Source organism: Triticum urartu, chromosome 6A (genome assembly GCF_056163025.1).
Source record: "Triticum urartu cultivar PI428250 chromosome 6A, HENAU_Tu73, whole genome shotgun sequence".
NCBI lineage: Eukaryota > Viridiplantae > Streptophyta > Magnoliopsida > Poales > Poaceae > Triticum > Triticum urartu.
The window spans coordinates 256,329,737-256,350,763 of record NC_141878.1 but is presented as its reverse complement, the minus strand read 5'-3'; the positions used below and the strand labels follow the sequence as shown (position 1 = coordinate 256,350,763).

Genomic DNA, 21,027 nt, shown 5'->3' with positions numbered 1-21,027 from the left:
ATGTTTTGCATCATGTTGCTTGTGCATTGCACGTGCTTGATTGTGGTTCCCTTTTTTGTGTTCTTGCTTTGGGTAGAGCCGGGAGATGAGTACGTGATCGAGGAGCCTGTTGAGTACGCTTACGAGGATCAAGCTAACGTCAACTCGGAGAACTTTGCAGGCAAGATGACCATACCCTCGAAATCACTTCTATCTTTGCTTGCTAGATGCTCGCTCTATTGCTATGCCTATGCTACGATACCTACCACTTGCTTATCATGCCTCCCATATTGCCATGTCCAACCTCTAACCCACCTTGTCCTAGCAAACCGTTGTTTGGCTATGTTACCGCTTTGCTCAGCCCCTCTTATAGCGTTGCTAATTGCAGGTGAAGATTGGAGTTTGCTCCTTGTTGGAACATGTTTATTGTTGGGATATCATTATTATATATTGTCAATTTTAATGCATCTATACACTTTGTAAAGGGTGTAAGGCTCGGCCTTATGCCTGATGTTTTGTTCCACTCTTGCCGCCCTAGTTTCCGTCATACCGGTGTTATGTTCCTTGATTTTGCGTTCCTTACACGGTTGGATTATAATGGGAACCCCTTGACAGTTCGCCTTGAATAAAACTCTTGCAGCAATGCCCAACATTGGTTTTACCATTTGCCACCTAGCCTCTTTTTCCCTTGGGTTTCCGGAGCCCTAGGGTCATCTTTATTTAAATCCCTGGGCCAGTGCTCCTCTGAGTGTTGGTCCAAACTAGAGCCCCTTGTAGCGCCACCTCGGGGAAACTCGAGGGCTGGTTTTAGTTGTACGGATTGCTTATCTGGTGTGCCCTGAGAACGAGATATGTGCAGCTCCTATCGGGATTTGTTGGCACATTCGGGTGGCTTTGCTGGACTTGTTTTACCATTGTCGAGATGTCTTGTAACCGGGATTCCGAGTCTGATCGGATTGTATTGGGAGAAGGAATATCCTTCGTTGACCGTGAGAGCTTGTGATGGGCTAAGTTGGGACAACCTTGTAGGGATTTGAACTTTCGAAAGCCGTGCCCGCGGTTATGGGCAGATGGGAATTTGTTAATGTTCGGTTGTAGAAAACCTGAATCTTAACTTAATTAAAATGAATCAATAGAGTGTGTGGCCGTGATGGTCTCTTTTTGGCGGAGTCCAGGAAGAGAACACGGTCTCGAGTTATGCGTGAACATAGGTTGTTCTAGGATCACTTGTTGATCATAGTTTCTCGACCGTGCCTTTGCCTTTCTCTTCTCGCTCTCATTTGCGTATGTTAGCCACCGTATATGCTAGTCGCTTGCTGCAGCTCCACCTCATACCTTTACCGTTCCTATAAGCTTAAATAGTCTTGATCGCGAGGGTGTGAGATTGCTAAGTCCCCGTGACTCACAGATTACTTCAAAACAGATGCAGGGACCGATGATACCGCTCCAGGGGATTTGACTGAGCTCAAGTGGGAGTTCGATGAGGACTCAGGACGATACTACATTTCCTTTCCAGACGATCAGTAGTGGTGCCCAGTTGGGATGATCGGGGACTTTGTTGCATTTGGGGTTGTTCTTTATTTTTGGTTCTGTAGTCGGACCTTGATTGTATCTGGATGAATGTAATGATATTTATGCTATTTGTGTGACGTGGCGATTGTAAGCCAACTATGTATCTCTTTTCCTTATTTCATTACATGGGTTGTGTGAAGATTACTCCACTTGCGACATTGCTTACAATGTGGTTATGCCTCTAAGTCATGCTTCGACACGTGGGAGATATAGCCGCATCGTGGGCGTTACAAGTTGGTAATCAGAGCCTTCCCCGACTTAGGAGCCCCCTGCTTGATCAAATCGCTGGCGTTGTTGAGTCTAGAAAATGTTTTGAGTCTTTTAGGATTATATATATATATATATCGGAGAGTAGGATTCTTTTTACTCCTCAGTCCCTTCGTCGCTCTGGTGAGGCATCCTGACGTAGAGTTTTGACTCTTCTCTTCTCAAATTTCACTAAAAACAAATTTAGGATCACGCGGGTATCTTGGAATCGTTCCGATGGTTTTGTGACGAGAACATTGTTCTTGGTGCCTCCTGGCATTTAGGGGTTGTGGCAGTGTCCCGGGGAGTTGAGCTCCGAGGTGTTGTCATCACAATTTTATCGTTGCAATTCTAGAATACCTGAGTTTTGCCGACATCGAAAATCTCTTTTATGCAGTTGTTGGTGAGATAACCTGGACGCCACCCAGTACTGGTGCGGGAGTTCGGGAGTATTTCCATAACTCGTATAACGGATGCTTTTTGAAGGTTGAGGTAAATGATTACCGAAGGTTTCTTGGTTATGTGTTGAAGGATGGATACAGCTGGATGTAGGATTTGCTAGCTTTGGGTGAGATATTATGCTTCCCCTGTATCCCCAACACCTGATTGCATAACTGGAAAGGTTCGGGAGTTTCATAGGTGGGAATTCATGTAGCTCTAGTATTTCTTCCGCGAATATTTGGTTTGTGATTGGGTAATCCTTACCAAGTATTTGTTCTTGTCCGTACCTTGTTGTTTTATTCTTCTACCTCTATCTAAGTGGCTTCTCAATTTATGGAAGTGTGACCATTTTATGGAAGTGTGACCATTTCAAGTGGAATTCATTCGTTCATTTTGTTCGGATGTTAAGATTGTATGTTGCAATTTTGATCCATTTGATTCAGCTTGAATATATGTCTGTCAAGATGCTAATGGATGTCACCCTCTTCAGGATGGCTCCTCCAACGCGTCAGAATCCTGATCCACCACCACCACCTCCACCTCCGGAGGCATGGCAAGCTGTGATGGCCTCTACCAATGCAAACACGCATATGCTCATGCAACTCTTGCAAGAGCGTAACCAAGGGAATCAAGGCCATGGCAACTTTCAGAATTAGTTTGCTACACTCAACGAGTTCCTCGCAAACTAGCCAAAGACCTTCAGTAACTGTGTCGAGGTAACAGACGCTGATGATTGGCTCGTGGATTTCTGCAAGCATTTCGAGTGCAGCAACGTCAGGCCTAAGGACTTTGTCAAGTTTGCTTCGTTCCAACTCAAAGACCAAGCTGCAGAGTGGTATCAGCAATACAAAGATTCCAGAGGAGGTCGTGTGATTACCTGGGATGAATTCCGTCAAGACTTCAAAGCTCACCACATTCCTTAGAGTGTTGTTGAGAGCAAGCATGAGGAGTTCCGAAATCTGAAGCAAGGCAGCTTGTCTGTTTACCAGTATAACATCATGTTGCAGAAGCTCACTCGTTTCGCTAAGCAAGACGTCCCTGACGAGAAGAGCATGATTTATCAGTTCAGAGGTGGCCTCAGAGAAGATCTCCAACTAGCTATCGTGCTTTTTGAGCCACAGAAGTACGGTGAGTTTTACAACATGGCACTGAAACAAGAGACTGCTCAGCTCAAGTGCGATGCTTCCAAGAAGCGAGTCAGGGATGCAACTCATTCTTCCTCAACTCAAGTGGCTACTAAGCAGCAAAAGTATTGGTTGCCTCCTCCTCCTCCGTTCCGTCAGCCTTATCAACAGAAGAGCAAAGGTGGCAATGGATCTTCCCACCCACCCAACCCATGCTTTCAGAACAAGACTTCGTCTAATGCTCCAAGATCAAGTGCTCCGTATCACCGTCCTCTCTCGGAGGTCACGTGCAACAAGTGTCAGCAGAAGGGTCACTATGCCAACAAATGCTTCAATCAGAGGCGTCTTCCTCCTCCTGTTAGATCTGCCAGTACCACAGTGGTCAAGCATAATCCCAACCACGCCAAGGTCAACATGATGAATGCAACTCAGGCAGAGGACTCGTCAGATGTGATTATGGGTAACCTTCATGTTAACGATATTCCTACAAAGGTTCTTTTTGACACTGGTGCATCGCATTGTTTCATCTCGAGACCTTTTGCATCTAAGCATGATTTGGTTACTCAAGTTTTGTCGAGACCTTTGGCTATTGTTTCTCCGGCCCGACAAATGACTTCTCGAGTTTTCGTTCCGGATGTTTCTATCACGTTGGGCGACTATAAGTTCCTGTCTTCTCCTAATGTTCTTGGTGACTCAGATATTGATCTTATTCTTGGAATGGACTGGCTATCTAAGCACAAGGCTCACCTTGATTGTGCTGCCAGGCAGATTCAATTGACACATTCGTCTGAGGATGTAATCATCTTTGCCACTCGTGATGATACCATTCGACTGTTTTCTCTCAATGAGAAGGGCGAGCTAGATGCCATCTCTCAGATTCCAGTCGTTTGCAAATATCAAGACGTCTTTCCAGAAGAGCTTCTAGGGATGCGTCCGCACCGGCCAGTTGAATTCGTCATCGATCTTGAGCCTGGCACGGAACATGTTTGCAAACGTCCTTACAAGATTGGACCTGAAGAGTTGAAGGAGCTGAAGAAGCAACTCGATATTCAAGAGTGTATGGGTCTCATCCGACCAAGTTCTTCTCCATGGGGTTGTGGTGTTCTTTTTGTCAAGAATAAGGATGTAACGGACCGACTTTGTGTCGACTACCGTCCATTGAACAAGAAGACCATAAAGAACAAGTACCCACTTCCCAACATCAATGAGCTTTTCGAACAACTCAAAGGTGCTCAAGTATTCTCCAAGCTTGATCTCCGTATGGGCTATCATCAGATTCGCATTCGTGAATATGATATCCCCAAGACAGCATTCAGAACAAGCTATGGTTCATATGAATACACTGTCATGTCTTTTGGCCTTGTCAACGCTCCCCCAACGTTCTCTCGCGTGATGAACTTCATCTTCAACGCCTACACAAATGACTTCATCTTGGTCTACCTCGATGACATTTTGGTCTTTTCCAAGAACAAGGAGGATCATGCCAAGCACTTGAGATTGGTTCTGGACAAACTCAGAGAACATCAGTTCTATGCGAAGTTTTCAAAGTGCGAGTTTTAGCTCGATGAGGTTCTCTACCTTGGGCATATCATCTCCGCCAAGGGCATAGCTGTGAATCCTGAGAAAGTGTCTGCAATTGTGAATTTGGAACCGCCTCAGAACGTGAAGCAACTCCGCAGCTCCCTTGGGCTCGGAAGCTATTGTCAAAGGTTCATTGAGAACTTCTCTAAGATCACGAAGCCTCTTTCCAACCTTCTCCAAAGCATGTGAAGTACGTCTGGACGCCTGAATGTGACGTCGCTTTAAACACCCTGAAAAAGAAGTTAGTCACTGCTCCAGTTCTGACTCCTCCTGATGAATCCAAACCGTTTGAGGTCTTCTGTGATGCTTCCCTTCAAGGTCTTGGTGTAGTGTTGATGCAAGAGAAGAAAGTTGTGGCCTATACCTCTCGCCAGTTGAAGCCCAACGAAAAGAACTACCCCACTCATGACCTCGAGTTGGCGGCAGTTGTCCATGCTCTTTTAACTAGGAGACATCTCTTATTGGGAAGAAAAGTGGACATCTTCATTGATCACAAGATTCTCAAGTACATCTTCACTCAGCCAAACCTCAACCTCAGGCAGACTCGTTGGGTCGAAATGATTCAAGAGTATAATCCGAGTATTGAATATACTCCAGGGAAGGCCAATGTAATTGCTGACGCATTGAGCAGGAAGGTTTACTGCAACAGTTTGATTATCAAGCCCTACCAACCAGAGCTTTGTGAAGCTTTCCGCAAACTTAATCTCCAAGTTGTTCCTCAAGGATTCCTTGCCAACCTCCAAGTCTCTCCTACTTTGGAAGACCAGATTCGCGAGGCTCAACTTCTTGATGCTATGGTGAAGAAGGTGAAGATTGAGATTGCCAAGAGTCAACCCAAGTACAAGTGCTATCGCCTTGATGACAAGGATACTCTATTCTTAGAGGACCGCATTGTTGTTCCTAAAGGTGTCCTTCGTAAAGTCATTATGAACGAGACTCATAATTCACTCCTCTCTATTCACCCTGGAAGTACAAAGATGTACCAGGACCTCAAGCAGTTGTATTGGTGGACTCGAAAGAAGCGCGAGATTGCTCAGTTCGTGAACGAATGTGATGTCTGCAGAAGAGTGAAAGCAGAACACCAACGACCAGCTAGTCTCCTCCAACCTCTTGCCATTCCAGAATGGAAGTTTGACCATATTGAGATGGACTTCATGACTGGATTTCCAAAGTCCAAGCATGGCAATGATGTTATCTTTGTTGTCATCGACAAGCTCACCAACTCATTTTATTCCTATCAAAGAATCTATCACAGCAGCTCAGTTGGCAGAGCTATATACCTCCAGGATTGTCTCTCTGCACGGCATTCCGCAGTTGATATCTTTAGATCGTGGCAGCATCTTCACCTCTAAGTTCTGGGATTCTTTTCAGAAGGCTATGGGCACCAACATTCGCTTCAGCACAGCTTTTCATCCCCAAACCAGTGGCCAAGTCGAGCGAGTAAATCAGATTCTTAAAGATATGCTCAGGGCTTGTGTCATCTCTTTCAGCATGAAGTGGGAAGATTGCCTTCCATACGCCGAATTCTCCTCCAACAACAGTTTCCAAGCGAGTTCGGGCAAAGCCCCATTCGAGATTCTCTATGGCAGGAAGTGACGTACTCCTCTTAACTGGTCAGAGACGGGTGAACGTCAACTTCTTGGAAATGACTTGATCACAGAGGCTGAAGAAATGTACAAAGTCATTCGTGAAAATCTCAAAGCCGCGCAATCGCGCCAGAAGTGTTACTATGATAGCAAGCATCATGACTTGGCTTTCGAGATCGGAGACCATGTCTACCTCCGCGTCTCTCCAATGAAAGGTACTCGTCGCTTCGGTATAAAAGGGAAGCTTGCCCCAAGATACGTGGGTCCTTTCAAGATCATCAGCAAAAGGGGCGATCTCGCCTATCAACTTGAGCTTCCCTCCAACTTTGCAAACGTGCACGACGTGTTTCACGTGTCTCAACTCCGCAAGTGTTTCAAGACTCCTGACCGCAGCGTCAACTTCGAAGAGATTGATCTCCAAGAAGACATGTCCTATCATGAGCACCCCGTTGCTATTCTTGAAGAAACTGAGCGCAAGACTCGCAACAAGTCTATCAAATTCCTGAAAGTCAAGTGGTCACATCATTCTGACCGTGAAGCCACCTAGGAACGCGAGGATCACCTCCGTTCTGAGTACCCAGAGTTTTTCCAATCCTAGATCTCGGGAGGAGATCCTTTCATAGTGGTGGAGTGTTTTAACACCCCGTATGTAACCTGCCATATTTGTATTCCAACTCTTGCCATTCTCGGCACTAAGTTATGATATTTCCTCGTTGTCGGGTTTTTTGTCTTCGTGTTGTTTTGTCTTTGTCATGCATCTCATATCATGTCATCATGTGCATCACATTTGCATACGTGTTCGTCTCATGCATCCGAGCATTTTCCCCGTTGTCCGTTTTGCATTCCGGCGCTCCTATGTCCTCCGATGTCCCTTTCTACCTCTTTTCGTGTGCGGGTATTAAACGTTTTCGGATTGGACCGAGGCTTGCCAAGCGGCCTTGGTTTACTACCGGTAGACCGCCTATCAAGTTTCGTGTCATTTGGACTTCATTTGATACTCCAACGGTTAACCGAGGAGCCGAGAAGGCCTCGTGTGTGTTGCAGCCCAACACCCCTCCAAAGTGGCCCAAAACACACCAAAACCCCCTCATCATCTAGGTCGTTCGATCACGATCATGTGGCTGCAAACCGTGCTCAATTTGGAGCCTCCTATCTCCTCCTACCTATAAAAAAGGCCACACCCCCGAAAATTCCGAATCCCTTCCAACCCTAGACCTAGCCCCGCTCCTCTCCGCGCGTCGGACGTGTCCGGTCCGGGCCAGACATCGCCGCCGCCAATCACGCGCCGCCACCTGTCGCCACCGCCTCCTCCCACCGCGTGGCCCGCCGGAGCCCATCGCGGGCCCTCCCCGGCCCGAAGCCACGCGCCGCCCGCGCCATCGCCCCGTCGCCGTCCGCGCCCGCTGGCACCGCCCAGCTCGCCGTGCCGCCGCCCCGATCCGCCCCGCGCCGCCTCGTCGCCGGTGGCCGCCGCCCCACGCCGCCCCAACCCGCCGCCACATCGCCTCGACGCGCCGCCGCAGGAGCTCGTCGGCGCCGTCCCCGACCCCGGATCCGCCGCCTCCTCCCTCGCCGGCTTCTCCCTCCAAGTCCGGCGACCTCAAGCTCCCTCTCCGGCGAACCTCAGTCCACGCGCCGCGATGAACCCTAGATCTGGATCGGGTTGACTTTTTGCCTCCGTTTTAGTATTTTTTGCATATCTTCATCGCATCATAACTCTGCAATCGTGGCTCCGTTTTGGGTGTGTAGCATATCAAATTGTTCGTCTCGACGAGTACTTCATTCCATTCCATTGCACCATGTTCATTTGAGTTCATCTTGATGCCCTAAATGCTGTTGCAAGAGTGCTAGTTTATATTAGTTTCAGATCCTTATGAGAAATTGGACCTTTGTCATTTTTGCCATGTTTAGTGTGTGCCTCCTATGAACTTGAGCCCTACATGTGTTTTGAGGTATGCCATGCCATCTTTAAAGGGGTGTATGCCATGTATTTTTGTGATCTTTGTGGTGACTAGCACAAGCATGCAAAGTAGCCCTCTTAATGTTGCTGATTTCAGGGACTTAGAAATATTCTAATCATTGCCCTGATAATATTTTATGCCATGTATTCATGTTGCTACAGAGTGATCCATGCCTCTTTTGAGCATGATCACTAAGGATGTTTTGTAGATATTGTGGTGCTCTATCCATCCATGTCTTTGTTGGCAATTATGGAGCACCCTAGCTTGACTCAATCGAGCTCTACTTTTGCTATAAAATGTTCCTGGCAGAATGTTCACATGTTAAGCATTTTCGCTGAGCTTTTTGTAGTTGATCCATGCATGCTATGAGGTTGTTCTTGCCATGTTTAGCTTCTATGCCATGTCTACTTGCTGGGTGTATGCTTAGTTTGTCATGCAATGCCTTGTGGTAAGGCGTCGAGCTCGTAAACATGCCTACTTACTATCTGTTTTGCCATGTTCCAGTTTTCTACTAAGTCTGAACCTGTTAATGATAATTGCTATGTTCACATGGTTGCCATTGTATTTTCTGATCCCTTTTGGCTTATGGACAGTAAGGGACTTTTGTTGTATGCTTTGAGTAGCTTCATGCCATGCCTTGCTTTGCCATGATATGTTCCTGTAGCACGTTGATATCTTGCTCTAAACATTGCTTCCTGATGTTAAATTCCTGACATGTTATTTTCACAAAGTCTGTAACATGATATTTTTTGCACTTTTGCCATGCTTGTTTGAACCTGTTATTGAGTGAATTAGCCGTAGCTCAGTGTTCATCTTTTGTCAAGCATCTTGAGTGGATCCCTGACATGTGTTTTGTTTTTATGTTAGAGTGCAGTAGCTTGTTGTTCTTGATGCATTTAGATGGCCTCGTGCTGTTAAGCGCAGATCGGTGCCATATTTGTTTTGCTTGCCATTTGCAAACCGTTCATCCGGTTCCGGTGATCTTTATATCGATTTCGACCGAAACCAACTCCTCTTTCCAGTGGCACTCTTGGATTTCCAAGTTGAGGCCAGGTTCAATCTTTCCTTTCCGAAGCACGCATATGCATTGCATATCACGTCCCGCATATCATGCCATGTTTTGCATCATGTTGCTTGTGCACTGCACGTGCTTGATTGTGGTTCCCTTTTTTGTGTTCTTGCTTTGGGTAGAGCCGGGAGACGAGTACGTGATCGAGGAGCCTGTTGAGTATGCTTACGAGGATCAAGCTAACGTCAACTCGGAGAACTTTGCAGGCAAGATGACCATACCCTCGAAATCACTTCTATCTTTGCTTGCTAGATGCTCGCTCTATTGCTATGCCTATGCTACGATGCCTACCACTTGCTTATCATGCCTCCCGTATTGCCATGTCCAACCTCTAACCCACCTTGTCCTAGCAAACCGTTGTTTTGCTATGTTACCGCTTTGCTCAGCCCCTCTTATAGCGTTGCTAGTTGCAGGTGAAGATTGGAGTTTGTTACTTGTTGGAACATGTTTATTGTTGGGATATCATTATTATATCTTGTCTATTTTAATGCATCTATACACTTGGTAAAGGGTGGAAGGCTCGGCCTTATGCCTGTTGTTTTGTTCCACTCTTGCCGCCCTAGTTTCCGTCATACCGGTGTTATGTTCCTTGATTTTGTGTTCCTTACACGGTTGGGTTATAATGGGAACCCCTTGACAGTTTGCCTTGAATAAAACTCTTCCAGCAATGCCCAACATTCGTTTTGCCATTTGCCACCTAGCCTCTTTTTCCCTTGGGTTTTCGGAGCCCGAGGGTCATCTTTATTTAAACCCCCGGGCCAGTGCTCCTCTGAGTGTTGGTCCAAACTAGAGCCCCTTGTAGCGCCACCTTGGGGAAACTCGAGGGCTGGTTTTAGTTGTACGGATTGCTTATCTAGTGTGCCCTGAGAACGAGATATGTGCAGCTCCTATCGGGATTTGTCGGCACATTCGGGTGGCTTTGCTGGACTTGTTTTACCATTGTCGAGATGTCTTGTAACCGAGATTCCGAGTCTGATCGGATTGTCTTGGGAGAAGGAATATCCTTCGTTGACCGTGAGAGCTTGTGATGGGATAAGTTGGGACACCCCTGCAGGGATTTGAACTTTCGAAAGCCGTGCTCGCGGTTCTGGGCAGATGGGAATTTGTTAATGTCTGGTTGTAGAAAACCTGAATCTTAACTTAATTAAAATGAATCAACAGAGTGTGTCGCTGTGATGGTCTCTTTTCGGCGAATTCTGGGAAGAGAACACGGTCTCGAGTTATGCTTGAATGTAGGTTGTTCTAGGATTACTTTTTGATCATAGTTTCTCGACCGTGCCTTTGCCTTTCTCTTCTCGCTTTCATTTGCGTATGTTAGCTACCATATATGCTAGTCGCTTGCTGCAGCTCCACCTCATACCTTTACACTTCCTATAAGCTTAAATAGTCTTGATTGCGAGGGTGTCAGATTGCTGAGTCCCTGTGACTCACAGATTACTTCAAAACCAGATGCAGGGACCGATGATACCGCTCCAGGGGATTCGACTGATCTCAAGTGGGAGTTCGATGAGGATTCTGGACGATACTACGTTTCCTTTCCAGACGATCAGTAGTGGTGCCCGGTTGGGACGATCGGGGACTTTGTTGCATCTGGGGTTGTTCTTTATTTTTGGTTCCGTAGTCGGACCTTGATTGTATCTGGATGAATGTAATGATATTTATGCTATTTGTGTGACATGGCGATTGTAAGCCAACTATGTATCTCTTTTCCTTATTTCATTACATGGGTTGTGTGAAGATTACCCCACTTGCGATATTGCTTACAATGTGGTTATGTCTCTAAGTCGTGCTTCGACACGTGGGAGATATAGCCGCATCGTGGGTGTTACAGGAGCCCCCTGCTTGATCGAATCGTTGGCGTTGTTGAGTCTAGAAAAATGTTTTGAGTCTTATAGGATTATATATATATCGGAGAGTAGGTTTCTTTTTACTCCTCAGTCCCTTCGTCGCTCTGGTGAGGCCTCCTGACGTAGAGTTTTGACTCTTCTCTTCTTAAATTTCACAAAAAAAAGTTAGGATCACGTGGGTATCTTGGAATCGTTCCGATGGTTTTGTGACGAGAACATTGTTCTTGGTGCCTCCTGACATTTAGGGGTTGTGGCAGTGTCCCGGGGAGTTGAGCTCCGAGGTGTTGTCGTCAAAATTTTATCGTTGCAGTTCTGGAATACCTGAGTTTCGCCAACATCGAAAATATCTTTTATGCAGTTGTTGGTGAGATAACGTCGACGCCACCCGGTACTGGGGCGGGAGTTCGGGAGTATTGCCATAACTTTTATAACGGATGCTTTTCAAAGGTTGAGGTAAATGATTTCCGAAGGTTTCTTGGTTATGTGTTGAAGGATGGATACAGCTGGATGTAGGATTTGATAGTTTTGGGTGAGATATTATGCTTCCCCTGTATCCCCAACACCTGATTGCATAACCAGAAAGTTTCGGGAGTTTATAAGTGGGAATTCAAGTAGCTCCTAGGATATCTTTCCGATAGATGTATGATATGAAATTGGGGTTCGACATCTTGTGGTCCGCCTATCCACGGTTGGTTTTACAGTGGTCTCGTTGTGTCTTAAAGAGTCCTTGGCTATGCTGACTCGGGGACGCTTCGTATGTCATGTGCACTTCCTTGTACATGATGGTGCTATACGATCGAGCCCGTGTGGGTCCCACCACGAAAACTTCGGACGAAATCTCTATCATATGTTTGTTCCGGCTTATTTTGCAAGCCAATCCTTTGTTTTGTTTTGAGTTGTGGTATTCGAGTTGCTTCGAAGTCAATTGTTGATTCCATACCTTCACTAAGTGGTGTTCTCATATTTCTATGGGAATACTAATCCTTCTTGATCATCGAGTTTGTCATCTCAATTTCTTCTCAACCGGTGTGCTCCTCTTCAAGTGTAGCTGATCATTTTCAACATCCGCAAGTGGTATTCGAGTTGCTTGAATGTCAAGTGTTGATTCCATACCTTCCCCAAATGGTGTTCTCATACTCCTATGTGAATACCAATCCTTCATGATAATCGAGATTGTCATGTCAATCCTTTTCAACCGGCGTGTTTCCCTTCAAGTGGATCCGATCATTTAAACACCTCCAAGTTCAATTCTAAGTTCTCTCAACGGTGCTTGTTTCATCCGCCCCCAAGTTGTCTTTATTTTCCCGCCCACCCACCCCTTTTTCTTCAAGGATTCAGATTTCTTAATCACTATCCATTTTATTGATGGAAGTCTCTCCATTCTTTTTCCTTCATGTTCTTACCCGGTGTTTCTCATGAAGATGCTTTACTCGTTCATCATTCTCCATTCTTTTCTTCTACGGTGGATTCAAGTCAAGTTTTCGGTGTTGATCGTATTCCCTTCCTCGCTTCAAGTGCTTTCGTATGCCGGTGTATCTCTTAATCATTCAGTTCTCGCTATTCAATTATTTCGAAGTGCTGAAGATATCTCAAAAGGCTTGTCTTTTCATTCAAGATCCGTTCAACCTATTTCGAGGTTGTTACCTCATTCAATCCATTCTAATTCAACCATTGCAATCTATCTTTTAAATCGTTCAACGGTGTATCTTTTGAGTGGGCCCTAACCCACAGGTCTTTCCCAGGATCTTACCTGACTCTTCTATTTTTTCTCGGAGCTACTCTCAAATTCTTTTCCAAATTTGACATAAGAATGAATTATCATCAGTCAAATGTCTTTCTCCAAGATCTTTCAAATTGTTTTCATTGTTGATTCAGCCTTTATATTCTTCATTACTCCAGAGTGTTTCAATAATTCATGGTGGTGTTTCTCGTCTTCATTCTCGGATTTGAAGACCGAGGAAGATTTTTCTCTCAATCTTGCTCCATTCTCTTCAAGATTTGTGGTTCTAGCTTGTTGCCATCCTCTCATAATTGTTTTTCGATTGTGAGAATTCTTTTCACCCATCCGGAGACCATCATCTCAGAAGTATTCATTCTCAGCTTTCAGCTCTCATTCTCTAAATCTTACCGGTGCATCATCCAAATATCCTCTAATCAGCTCATGATTTCTTCGTTTCACTTGTATCTAAATTCTCAAGCATCTTCGTTCATTTGCTAATTCTTCCTGGTGTTTCTTTATCTTATCTTTGTTCATTTTCAATTCCTACGGTGGTTCTTCCAAGCTTCTTCTTCCTTCGTTTATCAAATCAATGCATTCGTGCTTTCCATATTCTACCGGTGGATCGTTGAAGACCTTCTCAAGTTGCGCTATATCTATCTTAATCCTTTCTACGAGAGTAAGTAGCATGCCAAATCCAATGTGGGTCATCAATTTAATTTCTGAAAGATGCGCATAACGTAATTCTTATTATTGTTTCATCCAAGTGATCTAATTTCCTGCTTTCTAGAGTGGTTCATCATATCACATTCTCGGTTTGAGATGCTTCATCTTTTCTTTTTCGGAGTTGTTCATGATGAATAAATTCTTGTTTTCAGTTGTTCTTCTTTCTTTTCCCGGAGTTCCAAGCTCTCGCAATTATATCACCACGGAGATCCATCTAAATCATTGCAAGGATTCACCTTGTGTTTTCAACTTCTCTTTCTTTTCGTTTGACCATTCTTTTACCGGAGTTCTTCATGGAGGCTCTGGCTCTACATGATGGTTCATCAAGGATTCAATTTCTTCTCGAAGTGTTCATTGAGATTCTTTTCAGAGGATTTCAAGCATTCCTCATCTTGCAATCCGGAGTGCAGTTCTTCCTATCTAATCTTTTGAGGTGGTGTTATGTCATTCTTGTCAATTTGAGTTCGTGTTTCATGATTCACATCTTGTCAAGAATGAGATATTTTAAATCCATCAATCTCTTCATTGGAATTATCTTGGGTTATATTTCACCAAAGCCTTCCCTAAGGATTATTGCTATTTATGGTGCTTATAAATGACCCAAGTTCTTCATTTATCCTCCCGGTGAAATAAGTTTCTCGTCTCCTTGGTTTTGAGAAGTTTTTTTTTTCATAAGCCCACTATAATCTTACTCGTTTCGTTGTTGGTTTTCCAACAATTCCGTTATAACCTTCTTGGAAGGGTGCTCTCCAAGCTCATTGGTGGCAGAAGTTGGCATTTTCTTCTACATTCTTTTATTCCAATGAGATATCTTCTATTCTTTCTTCTTCCGGAGGCATTGTGATGTTTCTCTCTTCTCTCATCATCTCAAGTTGTGAGGATCATGTTCTTTCCTTTGCTAATCCATTCAACCGGAGTGTTGTGTCATCCCTTCAATTTCTTTTCATCTTATCAAGTTTTCTTCTCTTTTCTACCGGAGTGCTCTCCAAATTATATCATCCTTATTCCTTCTCTATCTTGTTTTAACCGGAGTGTTGTCATAATTGATCTTTATCGTTCCCTGTACATTTCGTTGCTATCGGATTTCTTGCATGTACTTCTTGTACATTGTAACACTTTTTCTTGTGTCTTTCAACCTACAAGGTTCTCGTATGTTCCTTGTTCCTCTTTTCTAACGGAGTGTTTTCAACTTTTTTCATCTTCGTTGTATTCTTTATTCCTTTCTATTTGTTCAACCTCGCAAGGTTCTTTGGTTTCACTCATTTGTCAAAGAAGCAATTTAGTTTTACCTCTTCTCTCCCTTTTCCGTTTCCCTCCAGTGCCATCCTAGATCTCGGGACGAGATCCTCTTGTAGTGGTGGAGTGTTGTGACGCCCCAAGACCGGAGTTCAGATGCCTTCCAGGGTTTCCGGGTTTCGTCATGTGAATTGTTTGGTTCTTTGCATTCATCTTTGCATCATGTGCATTGCATCATGTCATCATGCCATCATGTCATTTAATTTTTAAAACTCAACTAAATAAATTGCATAGATCGTTGATCTATTTAAATTGAGGGAAATGCACATGGTGATTTCTCTTTAAAACATATTCTAAGTCTCCTACTATTATTAGGGAGCTATATGAAAATATTCCATTAACTTTGGAATCACCATAACACACTTGCAATTTAATTCCATGCCTCTTATGCTTCAAGTTGCACCTCCAAACTTTGCCAACAATTCTTTTCCCATTTATCGAGGCTCCTCCTAAATTCTCAATATTTTTGGACCTACTGAATACCCACTTCTTATTCAAACTCATTTGGATTTAAATTCAAACGAGTTCGAATCCAATCTTCACGCACACGCTCACTTCTATTTTCTTGGATCAAGCTCATTTTTGTGAGTCCGGGAAAATTATCCGCGTGTCCCACTTCTTTTCCTAACCTCCTTTTCTTTTCTTTCTTATCTTTGTTTTGTTTTATTTTTTCTTTAGAGTGAGAGGGAAAGAGAGCCTAACCGGCCTCTGGGGCCTAACCCAGCCTCGCAGCCATGCTCTCCTCAGCCCACCAAGGCCCATCCAGCGTCGGCCCACCTAACCCCTCCAACCCTAGCCCGACCAAACCCCCCCTCTCGCTTCCCTGCTCGATCCCTCCAGCGCCGCCAGGAGTTCGATCCCCTCTCCCTCCCGCGAGTGCATCTCTCCCTCGATCCCTTACCTCGTCTCCCTCACGCCGCCAGAGACAGCGAGCGCTCCTCACTCGAAACTCCCCGATCCCCATCTCTCCCTCCTCTCGCTCTCCTCGCAACGCACCAGGGAGAAACCCCGCTCCCTCCTCCCGTCGCCTCTGCTCGACCCCGAGCGCCTGAGGCGTTTTTCCCGCTTGCCTCCTCCAAGCACCGTGTCTTGCCTGTCTCCTCTACCCGCGAGGTTGCTGCCGGTGAACCTGGTCGCCATGGCGCCTCCTCGTCGGCAAGCCGTCCAGGTCCCGATGCCCCTTCACCATCGACGACCAGCGCCATCGCCCGCTGCTTCCTGTGTTGAGGAGCCCCGCCACGCCAAGTCCCTGTGCTCATGCCTCCTGCCCCGCCGGCCATCTCCGCCATTCTCGCCCTGGATCCGGCCAGAGCTCGCCTTCCAGCTCCGGATCCGCACCTCCCACGTCCATTCCCGATGCCGCTGGACCGCTGCTTCGTTCATCCTCTTGCAAGACGTCATGGCAGGCAGGAACCCTGGTTCCTCTTGCATCCGACGTGCCCTGCCTAGGCCTCCTGTTCACGTTGATCGGAAGACCGCAAGAGACCTTTCTGTCACCTACATGCAATGTTGGTCAACGGAATGATGCACGCCAAGTACCAGGTCAAGGAGGACCGCCAAGTTCGTCTTTCGATGTCTCCGAAATCGCCAAGTACCATGACCCGCAAGACCAAGGACACCCGAACGAGTGCTTCCGACCGAGACATTTGTGTGGCTACGTTTTGGACACGCCAAGTCCCTCGGGTCGGATGCGTCAAGACCGCCCCGGTTGTTGCCAAGTACCACGACCCCGGAGTCCTCGGACCCGTCAAGTACCACTATGAGATGTGCAACTACTTCCATGACGATACGAGAACAACTACCACCGTTGAAGGCCGTCAAGTGAACAACTACCGTCGATGTGTATGACTACTTCGTGAACATGTACCCGATGACCCCGTAGACCTATGTTGCGCCAAGTACCCCCTCGTTAACCCGAACATCTACAGGAAAACGTGTACCACTACCGTCAGGACCGATAGTACCACTACTTCTACTACCATCGCGGAACGACTACTTCCACTACAAACGTCCGAGAACATCTACTTCCCCTACACCGCATCGAACTCGAACCCCTCCGATAACGCACGCTTCGAAGGTATAACCCCAAGACGACCGCCCGTGAACGAATGCATGTGTGATGTATGAGATGCTCGGGCTTGCTCCGTGCTCGAATTGTTGGTGCATGTTGCCCCTCTTTTGCCTTGTCACCGTCGTCGACCCGTGGGAACCCAGTAACCGGGATCACCCCACCATCTTTTGCACGCTCCCGTCATTTTTCCTTTTGCACCGGTATCTCCATGAGCTACCGGAACCGATATGTTGCCATGGCATCATTTCCATTTTGTCGTCGTGGCACCCCTTTCTTTCTACCACGGTGACAAATGCTTCATAAAATGCTCTTATCAACATTTTCATAAATATCGCATAAAACTTGCACATGTCATTCGCATCATGATAATAACATTTAAATGTTTAAAATTGTTGTTGCACCAAATTGATAAATGCATATGGGGATTTACCGGAATTGTTGTTTGTTATTTCCAGCCTCATTTAAACTTGCCTAAATGTTTAGTTTACTTATGCTCCACCTCTTGCCATGCTTAACAACATTTAATATTGTTGGGTACATAAACAGGAGAGAACTAAATAAGCCATGTGGTGTTTCGTCAATATGCAACTCGTTGCATATTGAGCTCCACTTAACTTGTAGTTTTGCTTGTGCACTTTTCCATGCCATGCCTCATTAAACCGGACATGCATCATACTTGATTGTGCATCATGCCATGTTATGCTTGGTCATTTACTATGTTGTTTGCTTCTTTTCGGGTTGCTTCCCTCGTTAGCTTCGGTTTCATCCCAGAGTTGTGAGGATCCGTTCGACTAAGTCCGTTTATCTTCTTCATGGACTCGTTCTTCTTCCTTGTGGGATCTCAGGCAAGATGACCATACCCTCGAAATCACTTCTATCTTTGCTTGCTAGTTGCTCGCTCTATTGCTATGCCGTGATACCTACCACTTGCTATATCATGCCTCCCATATTGCCATGTCAAACCTCTAACCCACCTTGTCCTAGCAAACCGTTGTTTGGCTATGTTATGCTCAGCCCCTCTTATAGCGTTGTTAGTTGCAGGTGAAGATGGAGTTCGTTCCATGTTGGAACATGGATTTTGTTTGGGATATCATAATATCTATTATTTAATTAATGCATCTATATATTTGGTAAAGGGTGGAAGGCTCGGCCTTATGCCTGGTGTTTTGTTCCACTCTTGCCACCCTAGTTTCCGTCATACCGGTGTTATGTTCCTTGATTTTGCGTTCCTTACGCGGTTGGGTTATAATGGGAACCCCTTGACAGTTCCCCTTGAATAAAACTCCTCCAGCAAGGCCCAACCTTGGTTTTACCATTTGCCACCTAAGACTTTTTCCCTTGGGTTCTGCAGACTCAAGGGTCATCTTTATTTTAAACCCCCGGGCAGTGCTCCTCTTAGTGTTGGTCCAAAACAGAGCCACTTGCAGTGCCACCTCGGGGAAACTTGAGGGTTGGTTTTAGTTGTACGTAGTGTTCATCCGGTGTGCCCAGAGAACGAGATATGTGCAGCTCCTATCGGGATTTGTCGGCACATCCGGGCGGCTTTGTTGGTCTTGTTTTACCATTGTCGAAATGTCTTGTAACCGAGATTCCGAGGCTGATTGGGTCTTCCTGGGAGAAGGAATATCCTTCGTTGACCGTGAGAGCTTGTGATGGGCTAAGTTGGGACACCCCTGCAGGGTTTGAACTTTCGAAAGCCGTGCCCGGTTATGGGCAGATGGGAATTTGTTAATGTCCGATTGTAGAGAACTTGTCACTTAATTAAAATGCATCAACCGCGTGTGTAACCGTGATGGTCTCTTCTCGGCGGAGTCCGGGAAGTGAACACGGTCTTGTGTTATGCTTGAACGTAAGTAGTTTCAGGATCACTTCTTGATCACTTCTATTTCACGACCGTGCTTTGCTTCTCTTCTCGCTCTCATTTGCATAAGTTAGCCACCATATATGCTAGTGCTTGCTGCAGCTCCACCTCACTACCTTTTCCTACCTATAAGCTTAAATAGTTTTGATCGCGCAGGTGTGAGATTGCTGAGTCCTCGTGACTCACAGATACTTCCAAACAGTTGCAGGTGCCGATGATGTCAGTGCAGGTGACACAACCCAGCTCAAGTGGGAGCTCGATGAAGATGGTGTTTGTTGTGTTGTTTCGATTCTAGTTGATCAGTAGTGGAGCCCAGTCGGGGCGATCGGGGATCTTTTGCATTAGGGGTTGTCTTCTTGTATTTTGGTTCCGTAGTTGGACCTTGATTGTATTCTGGATGATGTAATGCTATATTTATGTATTGTGTGAAGTGGCGATTGTAAGCCAACTCTTTACCCCTTTCTTATTCAGTACATGGGATGTGTAAAGATTAGCCCTCTTGCGACATGCCCACAGTGCGGTTATGCCTCTAAGTCGTGCTCCGACACGTGGGAGATATAGCCGCATCGTGGGTGTTACAGGAGCCTAGTTGGGACGATCGGGATCTAGCATTTGGGGTTGTCTTTCTTTATTTTGGTTCCGTAGTCGGACCTTGATTGTATTCTGGATGATGTATGTTTAACTTGTATTTGTGTGAAGTGGCGATTGTAAGCCAACTCTTTATCCCTTTCTTATTCAGTACATTGGATTGTGTGAAGATTACCCCTCTTGCGACAAACCTACCATGCGGCTATGCCTCTAAGTCATGCCCTGACACGTGGGAGATATTGCCGCATTGTGGGTGTTACAAGTTGGTAATCAGAGGCATCCCTGTCTTAGGAGCCCCCTGCTTGATCGAATCGCTGACGTTGTTGAGTCTAGAACAAAATGTTTTGAGTCTTATGATTATATATATCAGAGAGTAGGATTCTTTTTACTCCTTAGTACCTTCATCGCTCTGGTAAGGCCTCCTGACGTAGAAGTTTTGACTCTCCTCTCCTCAAATTTCACGAAAAAAATTAGGATCACGCAGGTATCTTGGAATCATTCCGATAGTCTTGTGATGAGAACATTGTTCGTGGTGCCTCCTGACATTTAGGGGTTGTGGCAGTGTCCCGGGGAGTTGAGCTCCGAGGTGTTGTCGTCACAATTTTATCGTCGCAGTTCTGGAATACCTGAGTTTCGCCGACATCTAAAATCTCTTTTTTGAATTTGTTGGTGAGATAACCTCGACGCCACCCAGTACTGGGGCTGGAGTTCGGGAGTATTGCCATAACTCGTATAACGGATGCTTTTCGAAGTTTGAGGTACACGGTTTCCTAAGGTTTCTTAGTTATGTGTTGAAGTATGGATACATCTGGATGTAGGGATTATTAGTTTGGGTGAGATATTATGCTTCCCCTGTATCCCCAACACCTGATTGCATAACCAGAAAGTTTTGGGAGTTTATAAGTGGGAATTCAGTAGCTCCTATAATATCTTTTCGACAGATGCATGATATGAGATTGGGGTTCGATGTCTAGTGGTCTGCCTATCCACGGTTGGTTTTACAGTGGTCTCATTGTGTCTTAAAGAGTCCTTGGCTATCCTGACTCGGGGACACTTTGTAGGTCATGTGCACTGCCTTGTACATGATGGTGATGTACGATCGAGCCCGTGTTGGCCCCACCATGAAAACTTTGGACAAAATCTCTATCATATGTTTGTTCCGGCTTATTCTGCAAGTCAATCCTTGTTTTGTTTTGAGTTGTGGTATTCGAGTTGCTTCGAAGTCAATTGTTGATTCCATACCTTCACTAAGTGCTGTTCTCATATTTCTATGAGAATACTAATCCTTCTTGATCATCGAGTTTGTCATCTCAATTTCTTCTCAACCGGTGTGCTCCTCTTCAAGTGTAGCCGATCATTTTC

At 45.5% G+C, this 21,027-nt stretch overlaps 1 protein-coding gene across 1 annotated transcript in view; it reads left to right on the top strand.

Annotated features, from left to right (window-relative positions):
* LOC125513185 (uncharacterized) overlaps nt 1–19,536 on the top strand; it is a 38,547-nt gene extending 19,011 nt beyond the window's left edge. Inside the window, exon 4 of the transcript XR_007285735.2 lies at nt 19,280–19,536. The gene's annotated coding sequence lies outside the window, so the exon portion shown is untranslated. The remainder of the gene's footprint in view (nt 1–19,279) is intronic.
* Nucleotides 19,537–21,027: the final 1,491 nt, after the last annotated feature.